General features: G+C 36.9%; 1 long non-coding RNA gene across 1 annotated transcript; it reads left to right on the top strand.

Moving 5' to 3' along the window:
• Window positions 1-240: 240 nt before the first annotated feature.
• On the top strand, window positions 241-15,211 carry LOC113964658. Its single transcript, XR_003533249.1, has 4 exons — window positions 241-338; window positions 6,213-6,325; window positions 9,926-9,999; window positions 15,113-15,211. It is a non-coding gene; the product is annotated as an uncharacterized LOC113964658 (long non-coding RNA).
• The last annotated feature ends 1,425 nt before the right edge of the window (window positions 15,212-16,636 follow it).

Raw genomic sequence — 16,636 nt, 5'->3', positions numbered from 1 at the left:
ACTCGCCCTAGTGTTTCCTTGCTGGCTCTACTGTTCCCATTACAAGCTGCTAAAGAGATGACGTGTGCTGACAAGGCTAATGAAGTGATGGTGAGGTGAGGAGAGGATAGCCATTCTGAAAAAATAATTGCACTTGTATTTTGAGTGAGGAAGTATGGCAATTTCTGCAATTAATGGAAAAGTTTCTATGACATCGTGTCAGATGTTGGATTCTTTCCTGTCCTCATTCTCTCTGCTATTAGGGGAAACAGAGCAGGGTGATGGGGTGAAGTGAGAAGCTAAACTGGCCTGTCCTGCCATCACAAGCATTCACCTTCCAGTGAGGTATCACACCAGGGGTAAACACAAGTAAAACTGCTTGTAGGGATTACAACATCATGACTGTTCCCTTTAGGGCTACCTGGCTCTAGGACAGTCAGTGGTAGTGGAAAAACTGAGGACATAGAACAAATTCTCAGAGCAGATCAAACCAGTTATTCAGTTACTTCAGTTTAAAAAAAAATAATTAAAAAAATTGCTGTAAGTGGTGGCCTGTAGGCTGAAGGATTGGTTAAAAGGGCTCATTTGAATAGTTCTCCAGTGGGATGCCGTCTCTTTAGTTGGTGCTGAGTACTGAAGTACTCTCCCTGCTTCCCTCCCTACTTCCATGTTGGAAAGTTTTGCTTTTTTGGGGAGAGCAAGGGATGTCTTGATTTTTTTCAGGGACCTGCAGCTGCCAAGCCCCTGTCCCCCAGTGCTGGCCCCATACCCCAGCCTGGTGGAAGCCTGTGGAGGGAGCCACAGGCTGAATATGCTCCTTGTTGGGGCTTGACACCTGGAACCAAAGGGGTGATGTGTCATGGCAGCTGCCCAGACAGGCCACCAGGGCCTTCTCCTCCAGCAGCTCCTCCTCTCTACCACAGCCCAGTTGCCACAGGTCCCCCTTCCATGCTTCAAACAGGTGGCAGGAAATTTCTTCCATGGAATATAGAATTGCCAATGCAGAGTGGCCCTCATGCAGAGGGTGTGAGGGAGCCGGCCACAAGAGTTACAGGTTTGAGTAATTTTTCCCAAGAGTAGTCTAATTAACACATTCTTGGGGTTGTACTGAAAAGCCAGATTTTGGATGGTGTTTTTATAAAGTGAGGGAAGGAAGCTTTTGGAGGACTTACCAGCTCCTGAGTCTCCTCTATCCCCTTGCTAACAGCCCAGCCTTTTTCTCTCTGCAAGTCATGAGATCTGTTCTAACCGTTTCATTAAGCTTCCGTGTGTCACGGTGGTGACTCCACAAATTTAATTTGGCTGGTTTTGTCCACAGGGGTGTGAAACTGGAGGACCAGGAGAATCAGCTCTGCAGCTGTATTTTCCACGTGCTGAGTGGGGGCTGATATAAACAAAATGCTTTTCCTTCGGGGTTTTGGCAGCTCTTGCCCAATCTGTCGGAGAAATGGTTATGACTATTTCTCTGCTCTCAGATGAGGCTGTTGAAAACTTACAGCCTCTCTGGGAATTTCAGCTTCTTTCCATGGACCAGTAATAAAATCTGGTTTTATGTTATGTTTAATTGCAGACAATTTCAAGTGTTAAAAAGTCTCTCCTGGCAGATGTAAAAAGGGGAAAAACCCCAAACAAACCAACCCCACCCCACCTGTCCATTTTTCTGTCAAACCTAAATACTTATTCTTTTTGACAGTATTCACAATTTTTACATAACCTGACTGACTGTTCCAAGAAGCTGTTCACAGCTTATATCCTAACTTTTTTTCCATTGCTTTCTTTGCTTAAATTCAAAACAAATATTTTTTCTTAAATTCTATTAATTTAGCCTAAATTATTCATTAAGGAAGTTTTATTTCTTGTATAAACTTTTCTAATTGGCTTATAACCTGTTTTTACAATGCTTTTTAGTTGAATTGCAATTGCAACAAAATTGACAGATATATGTAAAAAAAAAACCTGTAGGTGGAGAGTAATAAAACACAAAGTCATACCAAGAGAGGAATTAATGCTGCAGCAGCATCATATTAGAAGTGATTAAATGAACCAAAATGAGTAAAATCAGATTTCTTTTCTATTCCTCTACCCTGTTTTGTTTATTTTTTTAAAAGCACACCACTTTAAAAATGTTTTTGATCGAGTTTTTTTTCAGAAGGTGTTTACAGAAAGCAAATATCATAAAACCCACAGATGTTCAAGATGTTATTCATGCATAGCAATGGTTTCATGTGGTTCTTTTGTAAAATATTTATTTTTCCCATGATAACTTGAAACTTCTGGTTATTGGTAGTTTCAAGGGGTTTTTTATGGCTAAAAGCAGATTTTCCAACCGTAGACCTGGTCATCAAGTAAATGGCAAATGTTTTTGAACATATGGCTAAAGCAACAGTGAAAATGGAGAATGAATATGTGATAATTACAGCTGGTTCCAAATAACTTCTTGTGTGTTATCACACTGAGGAAAAGAATGTTAAAGTGACATTATTGAATAAGTTCCTCACTGGAAATATTTCTCCTGCCTGTATTTTAATGGTCATGGACATCATTGCTTATTATTTTGTGCTTAGTTCTTATCATGAAGCCTCACTGAACCTTTGCACTTCTTTCAGTTAAGAACATGATACATGTTTGAACAAAAGCTCAGAGATTTGAAGTAGAGTAGCTTAAATTTCAAACTTCTCAGTAAATATTTCAACAAAGTAGCTTGATATACGCAGATGAGGACTTTGAACAAAATATTTTTCATGTTTATTACTTCATTGCTTTAATTTCAATTCAGAAAAGGATATCTAGTGCCATGGTACTTTGCTGTGGCTATCACATTTCACTGTCAGTGTCTGTGATCATAGTGGCTCATATTTTTTCTTAACTAGGCAATTGATGTTCTTGCAAATGAAAAATGTTTTAAGTAATGTTACTTTTTTTTTTTAATGGGGATATTTAAATCACTGTTTACACACCTATTGACCTAATGGGATACTTCCCCTAATTTGTGAAATTCATTTAATCCTGACTGATTCTACATTTCAAGATAGATAGTAACCACTACCCTTAACACTACAACAGCATGCGAATTCTTAGCATTTTCTTGAAGACCATCATCCTTCTCCCCAGGCATGCAGGAGTTTTGCCTGATTTCCAGGAGTTACAGTTTCTCCTAGAGATACTGCATGTTCTCTGGTTATGACATAACTTTTGGGAGCTGGAGGAGGCTGGAAACTTGGCTCCTGTTCCATCCAGTGCTGCCTCCCCTTCCCATTCCTTTTCTCCCCTATAACAGAGGGAGAGTGCTTGTTCTCTTTGCACTATCACAACTTAGGCAGTGATTTTGAAATTGTCTAATGTAAAGTAGGCTTTCCACAAGCTGCCTGGTGTAAATCGGGTAATCTGTTTTGATAGGGAATGTAGAGAGAGCTTGCAAAGACCTCAGTAGCTGCTGTCAGGTTTCGAGGTTAGGAAATGAAGTATGCATCTCTTCCCGGCTCTATCCTGATCCAACACTGTAAAGAGTAAAAAACTTTGTTTGTAAGTGGGTTTTATTACTGCTTCACAGTAATTAGGGATGTAGTGTTGGGAAGAGAGACTATCTTTTGTGCATCTTGGAAACCTGGCTGCCACCCTGTTCTGGATTTGTAAGGCTTAGAGAATCAGGACTGTAGGACTGCAGATGTTAGGTACGATACACCTGGGCAGGAGTTTTAAGGAGAGAGGCAGTGCGGAAACAGGTCTTTGAATTGCTGTTGGGAGTCTAGTATTGAAAGTTATTTTTAATAAGAACAGCAGACTCTATTGTGGTAAGTCCTGCCACAAGAAGAACTCAGGAGGTAACACGACCCAAGTCCTGCAGGGCTGGGCACTCTGCCCTCACTGGGCAAAAATAGATGGCAGAATGCACACAGTAAGCAATTCACTTCTTCTTGCTAAAGTGCATGTTTGCATTCCTTGTGCAGTTTAGAAAGCATAGCATGGGCTGATGCATCATCACAACAGTTTCTTAGAGAGGTGTTTCCTTCTATCTTGTTTCCTTTATGAAGTTTTTCAGTGTTTCACGAGAATAGTATCATTGATTAGTTGTGTGTAATTGTCTTTTATTTATATTGATAGGAGAGGAAGACATTCAACAGCTTTCAGGAATGGGTTACTGTAATTTGCTCCTGTTTGCCCTTGTGCAACATAAAAAGTACACTAGCAATAATGACTGTTGTTATTATTACTTGTAAAGATGATAGGAAAACTAGCGGTTTCTGTGAAAAACTCTGGAATAGTTTATATGACATCCTTTACTGAACAAGTATTAGTTACTTTAGGATCTAATCATGCTTGCCTCTAAGGAAGATCTCTCTAATCTCATAAATTCTCAGTAGGAACTGACACATTTGGAAAGATGGTAATTAATTTATGTAGCATTTATATGATGGGAAAGCAGATATAGAAATCTGATTTCCTCCCCTTTGTAATATGAGGTAACTATAACAAGAAAAAATCTCTCCTCTTTTTATTAATGTAAATGCATGCAAGCTCTTTATTTGTTTAGTAGTTTGAACTCTGGAAAGTTCAATTGAAGTATTTTGGAAAGATCTTTAAAATGTGATGTATCATTTTTCTTTTTTCCTGAGCTGTAGCAACTGACCAGTACTGAAGACAGCTGAGCAGGGACTTCATCATAGTAATGAGCAAAACAGTCCTGATTCTCATATAACAGAATATCTTCCAACAGATATTCTGGGGGCTCAATTCAGAGGAGTATCCAGCCTTACAATGTGTGGTTGCTCATTAGTGAGGGTAATCCATGGCAATGGGGATCGCTCAAATGAGGTAGTGTGATATGCTGGGATGCTTTAGTCCTTCTTTGTTCTCCCAAGGGCATCTGCATGTTCGTGGGAGCATGGGTACTTGGGCTGGCACTTTGTATGTGCTTTCTCCTGTACTCCTTAGGTCCTCCAGCAGTCGTGTCATTCAAGTTGCCAAACCGGATCTAGTGGTGTCCCTGCACATTTGTTTGAGTGGTGATAGCCTTGCCAACCTTCAGGGTGTTGAGCATCACCTTCTGAAAGACTTTGTGCTTGGACACTATTGAAGAGGAACCTTCATTGCTCCAAACCTTGTGAACATCACAAATTATGTTTGACCTCATTTTTCAGCACAAATAAGCATAGCAATTTTGGGAGGTGTTTGGCATCTAAAGTCTCCAGTCACAACCTGCTGTGACTACCCTTTCCTCTGTACCTTCTTTCGTCATGATATCAGGCAGCCCAAGACGCAGCTTCGTATCATGAGGTGAACACGTTGACGTGTTTGCTTGTTTTTGAAAGATCCTGGTTCCCTGGCCACTTCTTCCCATCTCTTCCTGTGGTCACACTCTCTTGGTTTTGTCAGGGTTTTTTGGGCTTTTTTGTTGTTTGTTGGTTGATTTTTTGGTGGCATTTGTTTGTTTTGTTATTGTTGTTTTCTGCCTCAAACTTGGTACTGACTTAAGACACTTGAAATCACCAACCTGGTAGAAAAATGTTCTGACCAAAACTAATCATACATTTTTTCCTTGGCTGTTGAGTTGAATTGATTCCTGGAGTCAGTGCCACACTCATTGCAAAGGAGTGAAATAAGAGGGTTGGGAGCAAAGACAGAAAGACAGGGAAAACAAAGGACAACAAGTCTTTATGTCAGCTCATCTCTGCAAAGCTGCCACACTACATCTCTTTCCCACTCCTTCCATTACCTCCTAAGACCTAGTCCTGCTAATAATATGTGCCTGTAATGTGTGCATATTTTGGTGGTTTTTTTCACTGTCTAAAGGAGAAAGTTGAAAGTTAGATACCTTCTTACTTGAAGGCTGATATTTCTCTGTATTGTGCTAATAAAATATATTTTTCACACCTTTGCACATTCCCTCATGGTAAACAGCTGTGCCACTAAATTTGACAGAGAAATAAGATAGGTTTGAATGAAATCATGCAACCCCGCTTTATACTTTCATTTGTACAAAAAGCAATGGAGTTTACATAAGTAAACATTAATTGAAATATTATCTTCTATAATTTATTAGAATTACTATCTTTAAAATTATAACTTATAAAAAATGCCTTTAACCAGGGCACAAATGGTTACTTGCCCTATTAAGAAAAAAAAAAAAGAAAAAAAAGCTACAACTAATCTCCAAATAGTGACTTTTACAACTCTAAATTTCTTGTGACTTAACAAAAATGTAAAAATGACCAATCCTATCTCCTATTATGCAGAACCACATGCTCGATCCATGGTGTGAAGTCTGTGAAAAGCTGAGCACTCACTGTTTTGAGTCCATTCTATGGGAACACCAGCAGCTCTGGATTTAATGATTCTGCTCTTAAATGTGAGTATATATGATTTTAATTGCCCACATGGATAATTGGCTGCACATTGGTGGAACCTTTCAAATATTACATTTTAAATTAGTTAATGTATGTTGGAATATAGCACCAATTAGTTAATGTGGCTGTCCATCATATTGCTATCCAATAGAGATCCAAAAAGAAGTCAAATTGCTTATGTAACTCTAACACGTATGGGCTTTTTATTATATATGTCACTGTGCCATGACTCAGTAGCAGATTTGCTATACATAGCAAATAAAGCAACAAAAGCTTTGGAAGCTTTAGGAATGTTGTCAAACCAAATACAAAATACTCCTTGAAATGAGTGCCTATTTTAACTGTTTGCTTCAAAATTACGATTGATGATTTTTGACCTGCAGTGAATGAAGCCAAGTCTTTGCGTATTCTGTCCTTAAAGCGAGAAGTGTAGCTCACAAGTTGATCAGACAAAACAGAAAAGTAAAAGAGAACTTTTCTTAAAATCCGAATGTGTCTAAAGAGGTCCAGATGTTGGGGGGGGAATAACATGGGTTTGGTTGATTTGTTTGTTTGGGTGGTATTTTGGTTTGTTTGGTTTTTTTGGTTGGTTTGTTGTGGTTCCACTAATCTCAAAGTAGCATAAGCTTTCCCCAAAATTACACACCTTGTTGAATATTGCCTGGTCCAGTAATATATAGGAAGGAACATTTTGGGGTACCATCTGCAGGTGAATATAGTCAAAAATATAGAAGAGGGAATAGTTTTACATGCCCAGAAGAAGTCGAATAAAAAACAATACTGAAGAAGCTTGGCAGGTGAGGAATAATGTAAAATATTAATAGTCAGACTGAAGGTTAAGAAGAGGACGAAGACACAAAACTTGCGAAGCTTAGAGAGCGACAAGCTTTGTAGCAGTAAGAGTTTCAGGATCCGACTCTGTTGCATATAACTTCAAAGTTATGAAAGCCATCAAGGCCCAGCAATGGACGCTTGTTTTTCTTTCCTCCTCACTTTTGATGATATTTGCATTAAATAAAGCAAATAAAATAGAAACCTTTCAAATCCCCAGCAAGAATTGTGAATAGAAATTTGAAGCATTTCCAACATGTTTATTCACTATAAATGAAGGGCTGAAAAATAATTTGAAATCCTAAATTAGTTCTGAAAATGGTACAATTGATTTACAGTTCTATTTCTTATAAAATGTTTGTAAAACTTTTTTTCTATAACAGCATAAAAATTAGTCACTTAGTAATTAAAATATTGTATACATTTGAGTTCCAGTAGTCAAAATAATGATAAAGCTTCCAAGTTACTAGCTATAAGGAATACGGAATATTGTGGTTTGTTTAAGAAACCTAGTGAATTTTTTGGAAGAAATGCAACAGCACACAATCAGAGGGCTTGTAAATATATGGTTCTTTTAACAGGATGTTCAACTATAATTACATGAAAAAATATACTTTTTTTTGAGTTTCAAAACCCAATTTTGTTATGAAAGCTAGCTTTCAATCTATGCTTTCGCACTGCGCAAAATAATGTAATTCATACCAATAAAATTCTTGTGTTCTCAAAGTCAACAGTTAATTTTCATGTACTGATGCAGAGATACAGAGTATACATCAAAGTTTATATGTAAATACTCTTTATAAGCACATAATAAATGTTTATTAAAGATATGCTTTGAGATATGCTCCTTATTTAAGACATATGGTATTTACTTTGTTCAATTCTTAAGATATTTTTGGGTCTATCTCCTAGAAATTCTTACTAAGTAAGAAACTTAGTGAGTTTGATTGTGAATGCAAGCTGTTGTCTTCTGTCTTTGCTCCTCCAAGACTGTGAAAATACTTTGACTTTCAAAATAGCCTTCATAATGTCTGCAACTACTAGTTGCTTGGCACCTCTGTGGTACCTTTTAATGTTGTTTGGCTTATTTTAAAATTAGAAGCGGCCCTTTCTTGCTGTGTTTTATTTGTTGGACTACTTCTTTTGTTACTTTTCTTGGATGTTTATTGTCAGTAGACAGGTAAGTGAGACTGATTTTGGTGATAGAGGAAGTTACAATTAACACATTTTTGTTGATTTAGAAATGATATGTGCTTATATATATCCACCCTTCTTTGATTCATTGAGGATGTGACTTCTGAAAGTGGTATTATTACAGGCAGTTGTTATTGCAATTTTTATGTGTGGGACATGGATTAATATATGTCGGAAAAAAAGAAGCTTACAAGAGCTTCTCAAATTAATTGTGGGGGGAGGGTGTATGTGTATGATTACATATGATTTGGTCAAAAACTTTCTTTTTTATCCAGACAAAAGTTGATTGAACTATTCATAAAAAGAAGTTTTAGTTTTTCATTTAAAATCAAATTCACTTTTGCAGATTGTGTAAATGAAAGCTACTAAGAAAAATACGACAAACATGGAAGTGTTTTTATTAATGTCAGATGTTTGTGAAATGATCTACTTTTACAGTAAATGTGTTGGGAGGGAGGGGGGGAGTAAAGAACAAAGGCAAAAAAAGCAGCACTTTTAAAGGATGATTAGTCTATTGTTTCAGAACCTGAGTGCTGATTCTGTCAATGCAGACAATTTCATTTCTTTTTTAGAAGGTAGAAAAATATTCTTTTGTACATTCACTTAGGAAAGGAAGAGTTCATAAAAATCTTGTAAATGAAATAGTACTTACATGGTATGTAAAAGCAGTGCTGAGAATATTTGACTAGAGACAGCCTTTTCCTAGCCTTTGGAAGGGTGAATATGAGGAAGATAGACAGAGAACAAAGGAAAAATGAGACACGTGAGGAGAGATTAAGGAAGAAAAAGAAAAGAGTATATTTTATCAGTTTCCTTTTCATAAAGAATAATCTGAAAATGAATGAAATTATAGCTCAAAAAAGAAATATTTTTACATCATTCTAGCTCAGAGAATACTCAATATTATTAGAAATTAATTCTGATATTATCTATTGAAGGTCAAATGAAATTGTTTCCTTGGATATAGACTACAAGCCAGACATGTTACCGTGCAATTAAAAGCAAAACGCTCCACTAAAGAGAATGAAAACTATTCAAATTAACTTGGTGGGAAGAATCTATGTCTTCATTTTATTACAACAGTTTGTATTTCCAAGTGTAATGATGTTAATCTCTAGTTTTATACTTCATTTAGTTCTGCAAAGATACATTGTATGACTTGAAGGAACATAGATCAGAATATGGGAACATGATTTTCAGACTTTTTTCTAAGTATAGGCAACATTTCATAATTTTTTCTTTTCACATATTTATAAAATGCAATGTAATAAACTCAATGAATATTCAGTACAGGAATAGGCGATTGGTAAATGAAATAATTTATCTCTAACAAAAAAATAGATTCCAAATAGCATACTATAATCTATATTGCACTTAATTTCTCTAAATTATTACAATGGGACTTGGGATGGGTTTTTTTCTTTCCTTTGTCACTTTCTCTGAGCTGCTCCTCCCCACTGCCACCTCTCATATTTCCAGGTGTATCATATGGAAATTACATGTTTTCATAATTTCAGATTTTAGGGTCTTAAATTCACCTCTCAGACCTAATTAATATCATACTGTTTTTTTCAAAGGTGCTGAACTCCTGCGTCTCACAGAGAAGGGGTTCAGTAATGCTCAGCACTTCTGCAAATAACTTACTGGAAATGTAGGCACTTATATTTTAGATAGTTAAATATTGATTCAGAAGGTTCACGTTAAGCCTTTTCATTTGGAAACGTACCTTTTGACAGTCTCCTTAATTTTCACGTTGTGCACTTTCACAGCTTAAGTGGACCACTGGTGGGACTAAACTGGTGGGAAGTGGTCAAGTGGGTGTGATTAAAGAACTGCTGCCTAATATGCAAAGATACTGATACTTATCATATGTGAGTGTTAAAAATCTAACTTGTGCTCCTGCAACATCAGCCTTTCCTTTAGTATATGCCATCTTTGCAGCATTTCAACTATTTTAGTTTCAAAATATTAATGTAACAGCATTTGATATTACAAAGAAAAATGCTTAAATTATTTCATCAATACAAATAAAATGTTCCTTTGCGGAAAGGATATTTGAAAAGAAATTAAATACACAATTTATTTGTATTGGGGAGTTTCTCAAGGTTAAAAATAACTTTTTATCAGAATCTGTGTGAATAAAGGACATTTAAATTAGTTAGGTTTTTGTTGACATAACTTGGCTTCATACAGTGCCATTGTACTAATTCAGAGTACACAATGGTATAAAATAATATAACTAGTGGATCCAGGTACACACGTCCCATTGTCTTGCCTTTCCTCCTTCACCCTCAGCAGTGAGGCTGTGCCCAGACCCCTGTCTGTGTTTGTGGTGAGCCTCACTGCATGGCAGCTTTGCCTGTGCCCTTCAGCTCCAGCGGCCATAATGCAGGATTTAAATGACACAGATAATCTTGTGCTGACCTAGCAGATCTGCAGGATATTTGTGGGAATTGCAAATGTCTAGAAAAGGGACTGTGTATTTTGTAGAATCCACGGCAGATTGTAATGTGATTTACATTGGTGCACGGAGTTCGAACAGAGGGTGATTTTTAATGTTAGTGCAAGAAATCTGGCTCTCTTATATGGAAAGAAATATTTCTATGACTCTTGGATCTTTCTTAGCTCAGTCTGTGAGACTTCTGAAAATGAGAATTTCAAAACTAATGTTACTGCACTATTTGATATATGATAGTCTGTAGCTGAGAATAATTTCTTCTTATTCATTCATGATTTGAAAAAAACCCAAAACAAACAAAGAAAAACCCCAAACAAAACAAAACCCCACCAAAATTAATCTGAATTTTATAATACATGAAAGGGATAAATGGAATAGTGGAACCAAGACATACAATTATTTTTAATAATATTCTAAAAACTCTGGTATTAAAATTGCACCAGAATAAATTGTTACAGTAGTTGGCTGTATCCTAAATATTTTTATTTTCATTGATATATTTAATATAAATTAAGCCATAACATATATTAATTTACATCACAATTTAGTTGTCTATTACAATAGACAGTAACTTATATTACAAATTTTTTTATTGCTGATGTATTGAATTGATTTTTATTACTTGTTTCCCTGAAAAAATCCAAAGATCTTGTGGAACAAAATAAGAATAAGGGGGTGTTGATTTTTAACTTTGTTGTTTGTAATTTTGGGGTTTTTAATTTTTCTAATATTATGTACCCATGTATAGCTAATCAGATTTTATGTTATTGCATGTTTGTATTTTTATCTTCTCTTTTTCTTTAATGGGATTGTAAATCCTTCTATGACTTAACTGTCAATCTTGATTTCAAAGACCAACTTTTGACTGAAGTCAGAACTTAGCATTTGAATATTATTTTGGAAACTTTGTGACAAACTGCGTAAAAATGACTGCTAGAAATCCTCTTTGCAAAGGAGTTATGTTTGCCATAACTGTGGCAATAAATGACCCTTCCAGCTGGCCAAAATGTAGAATAATCTAGTTAAAAACAAAACAAACAGACAAAACCAAACCAAAACAAAAAAAACCAACTGACAACCCATATAAGGCCTAACTGGCAGTTATTTTGGCACAGGCCAAAGTGTGCCACTGATTTCAAGCATTTGGATATGTGTGTCTCTTTTCATTCAGGGCTCAGTGCTAGCAAAGGGTTAAGAGTTTAGACATGGACCTGAAATGCTGAGCAGGGTTGATGATCCCAGAGGAGGGAAATTTGTCCTGGCATGGAAAGCATCTTCACGATTCATTTTGTCTCGCAGAAATTTCTCCCTGTGTCATTCCTAATAGTGGGGAGGTTTAAGAGAGTGTGGGGAGAAGAGGGAAGGGGGAACATATATGGGAAAGGGCCCTCTCTCTACAAACTCCTGATCAGCAGATGGGATGTTCTGGAAATACTTAGATCATACCAACAAATAAAGACTAGCACATGCTCCTAAGAAACAATGTTTTTGCATATACACACACAAAAAAGATAGTCTGGTCTCAGAGTCACAGCTGCAATGGCACAGTGACTCATAGTCTCTGAAGTCTCCTTTGTAAAATGGAGTGGAATGAACTGCTGTTCAGATGCAAAATCTCTAAGACTCACAACTGAGCTTTGAACAGAAATGTTTTGAATTGTCAGCAAAAAGTAGTTTACTTCAGAAGTAGGAAGAAGGGGAGCAGGGTAAAAAGCATACGAGGGAGATATAAGGTGAATATAAAGTGAGTTCACCCCCACACAAATCTTTAGGCAGGTAATTGAGATTCCTGCTTTGATGGTTTGATTCCATTCCTGTTCACCTAGTCACTGGATTTAAAAAAAAATAAAATTTAAAAAATCACTATTGTGGGTATCTTAATGAAGTTCTTCCTTGGGGTGTTGTTCATGTTCAATCTCTTGCAAGCATGCACACTATGGAGAAAAATGCAATTTTCTGTTCTTGATTGAAGATGTCTTAAGTAGACATTAAAATTATTAGAGTTTAGCTCGTGTCTTATAGGTAGATGTTTTGGTTTAAGACTACACCACCTGAGAAAAAAGTAGTTTTAATCAGAGTTGCTACTGTTTACCAGCAGTAGCACTGTTATTTGATGGTCTTGGACTATAAACAAAGTTTTAGAGAAGGAACATGCAGTTTTTGGATTGATGTAATTGCAAGAAAGGGTCTGCTGCTGAGCATGCAAACTTTTTACTAGTGCCTTAAATCCTTGTTATTTATGCCTGCTTATCCTTTAAAGTATAGCAGTTAGTTAATAATATCAATATATCATACTCAGTTGCTTGCCAAGCTGTTGCATATGAAGTCCAAACAACTTAACAGGACATCTGCTCCCAGGAGCGCAGGCGTAGCAGCCAGGGGGAAACCCACACACAGTCCAGTCTGGGGCAGTTTCACAGAACCAGGCTTCTCTTCCAAGATGCAGGCTGGATGGAAGTAAATGGAGTTGTGCATCTCTCTCCTTATTCTCTTTTGATTGGGAAAAAACAAAAAAGGCATTTCTACTGTCAGTCTATGGGAGGGCCTGTGAAGGGAGAGCTGGAGACATGGGGCTTGTTGTGATGGACCCTTTGGTGGGCTGTACACTGTGACGTTGGCTGTTCCATGCCAAAAACTGCAAATGTTATCCTTAAAGATTGCTGTATTGACATAGTAATGTGCCTTTAGTATGGTGGACTGCAAAGCTGTGTCACCCGGGGCACCCTCTCTCTCCTGGCTTTCCAATCACTATGTTGAAGTGCAGTAGCCAGTATTTCTGATGTACTGTTAGTTGCAGGCCCATGCACTTGGAAATACAAACCGGGAGAAACTTTACATTCCTGATTCCACTTGCGTTCATATGGAAATATAAAAGCTCAGATCTCAACTGGAACCTTATTTCCATTGCTTTTGAGTGCCAAACAAATAAAATCAAAACTAAATCAAACCCACCTCTATCTATAAAAGGAACTGTGCTCATGTATGATATGATCAAATGACTTCCTTAACATTGATACCTGTAGGCGACCATTGCTATGCCCCTCTACTTGGGTTTTGTAGAAAGCTTCAGAACTCCCATACAGAAGTTATCACTGCTATGATCTGAAATGCTTAATATTAGTGTAGTAACTTTCATAGGAAGATGAATGGTGATACTTAGTGCTTAGAAACAAAAATCCTGATACCAAAATAATCCGTGCTTGTGAATAAAAAAGCTCAAATGAATAGCAAAATTCTCAGTTTTACATGTATGAGACTACAAAAAAGTTATGTTTTAAAATTTTATCTTTGAAGAAATAATAGACCACATTAATTAAACCCCTTAGTATTAGCTGAAATATGCCAGGGAGAGTCTTTTAGTATTTGGTGGTATCTTCTATCCCTTTGGAAAAAAGACAATTTTCTAAGAATTCATTCTTCAGAGATGTCCCACAGTTGTAGACAGATTTCTGTTTGACTCGGTACCAAATGACGGAAAGGAAAAATTTTGAAAAAGTACAAAGTAACATCCAGAGCACCAATATCAGCTAAAGATAGGTTTTACAGGTAAATTATATCTATATGCAAATAAAATACCAACAATGGCACAGTCATGAAATTGCATAGTCATACAAAGCCTTCCTTGCATAGCGCGTCTCTGTGCTTTTGCTGAAGCTTTTTGTAGGTCCTGTTTTAGTGGGGTAATTTTCATTCAGATGCTAGTAAAATTTAAAGTATCTCTAAACTACTTTAAAGAGAGAACTAATGCTGTGCTATTCAGCAATCCAAATGAGCTCAGAGGGAAAAAACCAAAACAACTCTACAGAGAACAGGAAATACATCTACCTGAGTCACAAAGATGTCGTAAGGATTGTTCTGTTTGGATTTATACTGACACATTTCTGGTGAACTTGAAACTCTGCTGCTTCTTATAAAGAAAAATATTCCTAGATGTTGAGCAGTATCAATTTTCTTACCGATGATACATTAATAACATTATCACTTTATCTTGCTTTCATGAGAGAATACTGTTTTTTCAATTCCAAAATATTCAGGATGTGTTAGAAGTGTGGGAATACGTATGTGTGTATATATAAAAAATATATTTAAAAAAATCTATTGATTTTATATATTTTGAAATTCGGTTCTCAAAACTGAAAGAGAGCATAAATCTCAGTTTAAGGACTTTGACCAAATAGTAGTATTGTTTCTGCACTAAATTTTTCACTTGTATCATGGGTAAAAACGCAGTGTCTCTCTGTTTAGTCTTGTGCAACATGAAGCCTGCTACTGGCCGGCACATAATTTTAGGATTTTAATATTGCAGGAACCTTTACTTGGAGCCCTGGTGCAGCTGCTATGGACACATTTCATCTTTTTATAAGCTCATACACATAATAAAACAAGAAGTCACAAAACTAGATGCTATAAAACAACACAGGAAGAAGCACTCATGTTTTCAGGTTCTTAATACTGTCTTGATAAAATATTTAGTAAGGTGAACTGTGTCACAGGCAAGTACTGTGCGGGCATCTTGTTTTAATTCTGGTCTGTACTCACTAGCTCTGCAGGCTTGCATTTGATCTCTGAGCCAAGATAAAGCTCACAATGAGAACCAAACACAGCAAATAAACAGAAATGTCTCCTTCGGTAGAGGGTGTGAAATAGAAGTAGGTCCAACAGTATGTACCACGAGGCGCTATTATTCGCGTGGCCATGATTCTGAGACAGCACCCTCAGACAGGGGTGGAAAATCGTAGTAGCGGAGGAGATGTAGCTGCTGAACTCCAGGGGAAGTTGAGACAGGCGACTGCTGGTGCTAGGGAGGGGCATGGGCCCAGTGACTACTGTGCTGCAAACATAGCTTTTCTTATAGTCTGTTTTATGTTACAAGGTAGGTAAGGAAGGGCATAAAATCAGTGGATTTTCATTACCGTTTCCCAAGTGCAATTGTGTTGTGCCTTACACATCTGAGTCTTGGGGTTTTATGTGACACTTTAGTAAATATATTTTTCTTAATTAATCATTCCTATGGAACTGGTCGTTATGAGCAGTTAATGAGTGGTTTGAAACTTAGTGTCCTGGCCAGGATGAGGTCTGTTAGAGGATTATTTCCTCAAAAATATGAGTGGCTAGGGATATTGCTGTTTTAGTAGTTTGCAACTCTTTTCATTTGGTAGAGGTAGATTTGGACAAATGCTAGATCATTTGTTCAGGACAATTTGTGGCTTCAAACTGGTTTCCATCATCTGAGGAAACACTACAGAACTGTAACTTTCCTCTGGTTACATTCTGTCTGAATGGATGAGGGAACACATTTTGGAGTACAGTCATTTAAATATTTAGTAGTGACTTTGCTGCTTACCGCGCTTCATTTCAAAGGGGTTAGCCCCAGAAATAAGCACAGCTGCTGCATACTCAGGAGTAAGTGCTTTCAGGATGGCGCCTTAACACAACATTTGTACAGGACTTGTATGGTATTAACAATTTTAGGTCCTCAACCTGCAAACACTTATGCGTTTCAGTAACTTTATTCTTGAGAACAGTCTAGTAGCACTCACATGAGTGTGATTATGGACACGAGTAAGTGCTCACAAGATCGTGGCATTAGTTTTCAAAGGGACTGTAAACTCTGTGGACCACTGCGGAAATATATATACTGCAATGACCTGTGAAATTGCCACATATACGTATAGCTGTATGAAGTAAACTACACATTCCTTATACCTAGTTCTGTGAGCGTTTCAATGAACCAGCAGCTTTATTCATGCAAGCAAACATAAGAAATGATATGAGATTGCTTACGCGAGTAAAGCTGGACACACGTTTAAATGTTTGCAGGTCTGTCCTG

The sequence above is a fragment of the Neopelma chrysocephalum genome, unplaced genomic scaffold, assembly GCF_003984885.1.
Source record: "Neopelma chrysocephalum unplaced genomic scaffold, ASM398488v2 Primary Assembly neopelma1_42b, whole genome shotgun sequence".
NCBI lineage: Eukaryota > Metazoa > Chordata > Aves > Passeriformes > Pipridae > Neopelma > Neopelma chrysocephalum.
Note: the sequence above shows the minus strand (reverse complement) of the source record. Positions and strands in the feature narration are given on the sequence as shown.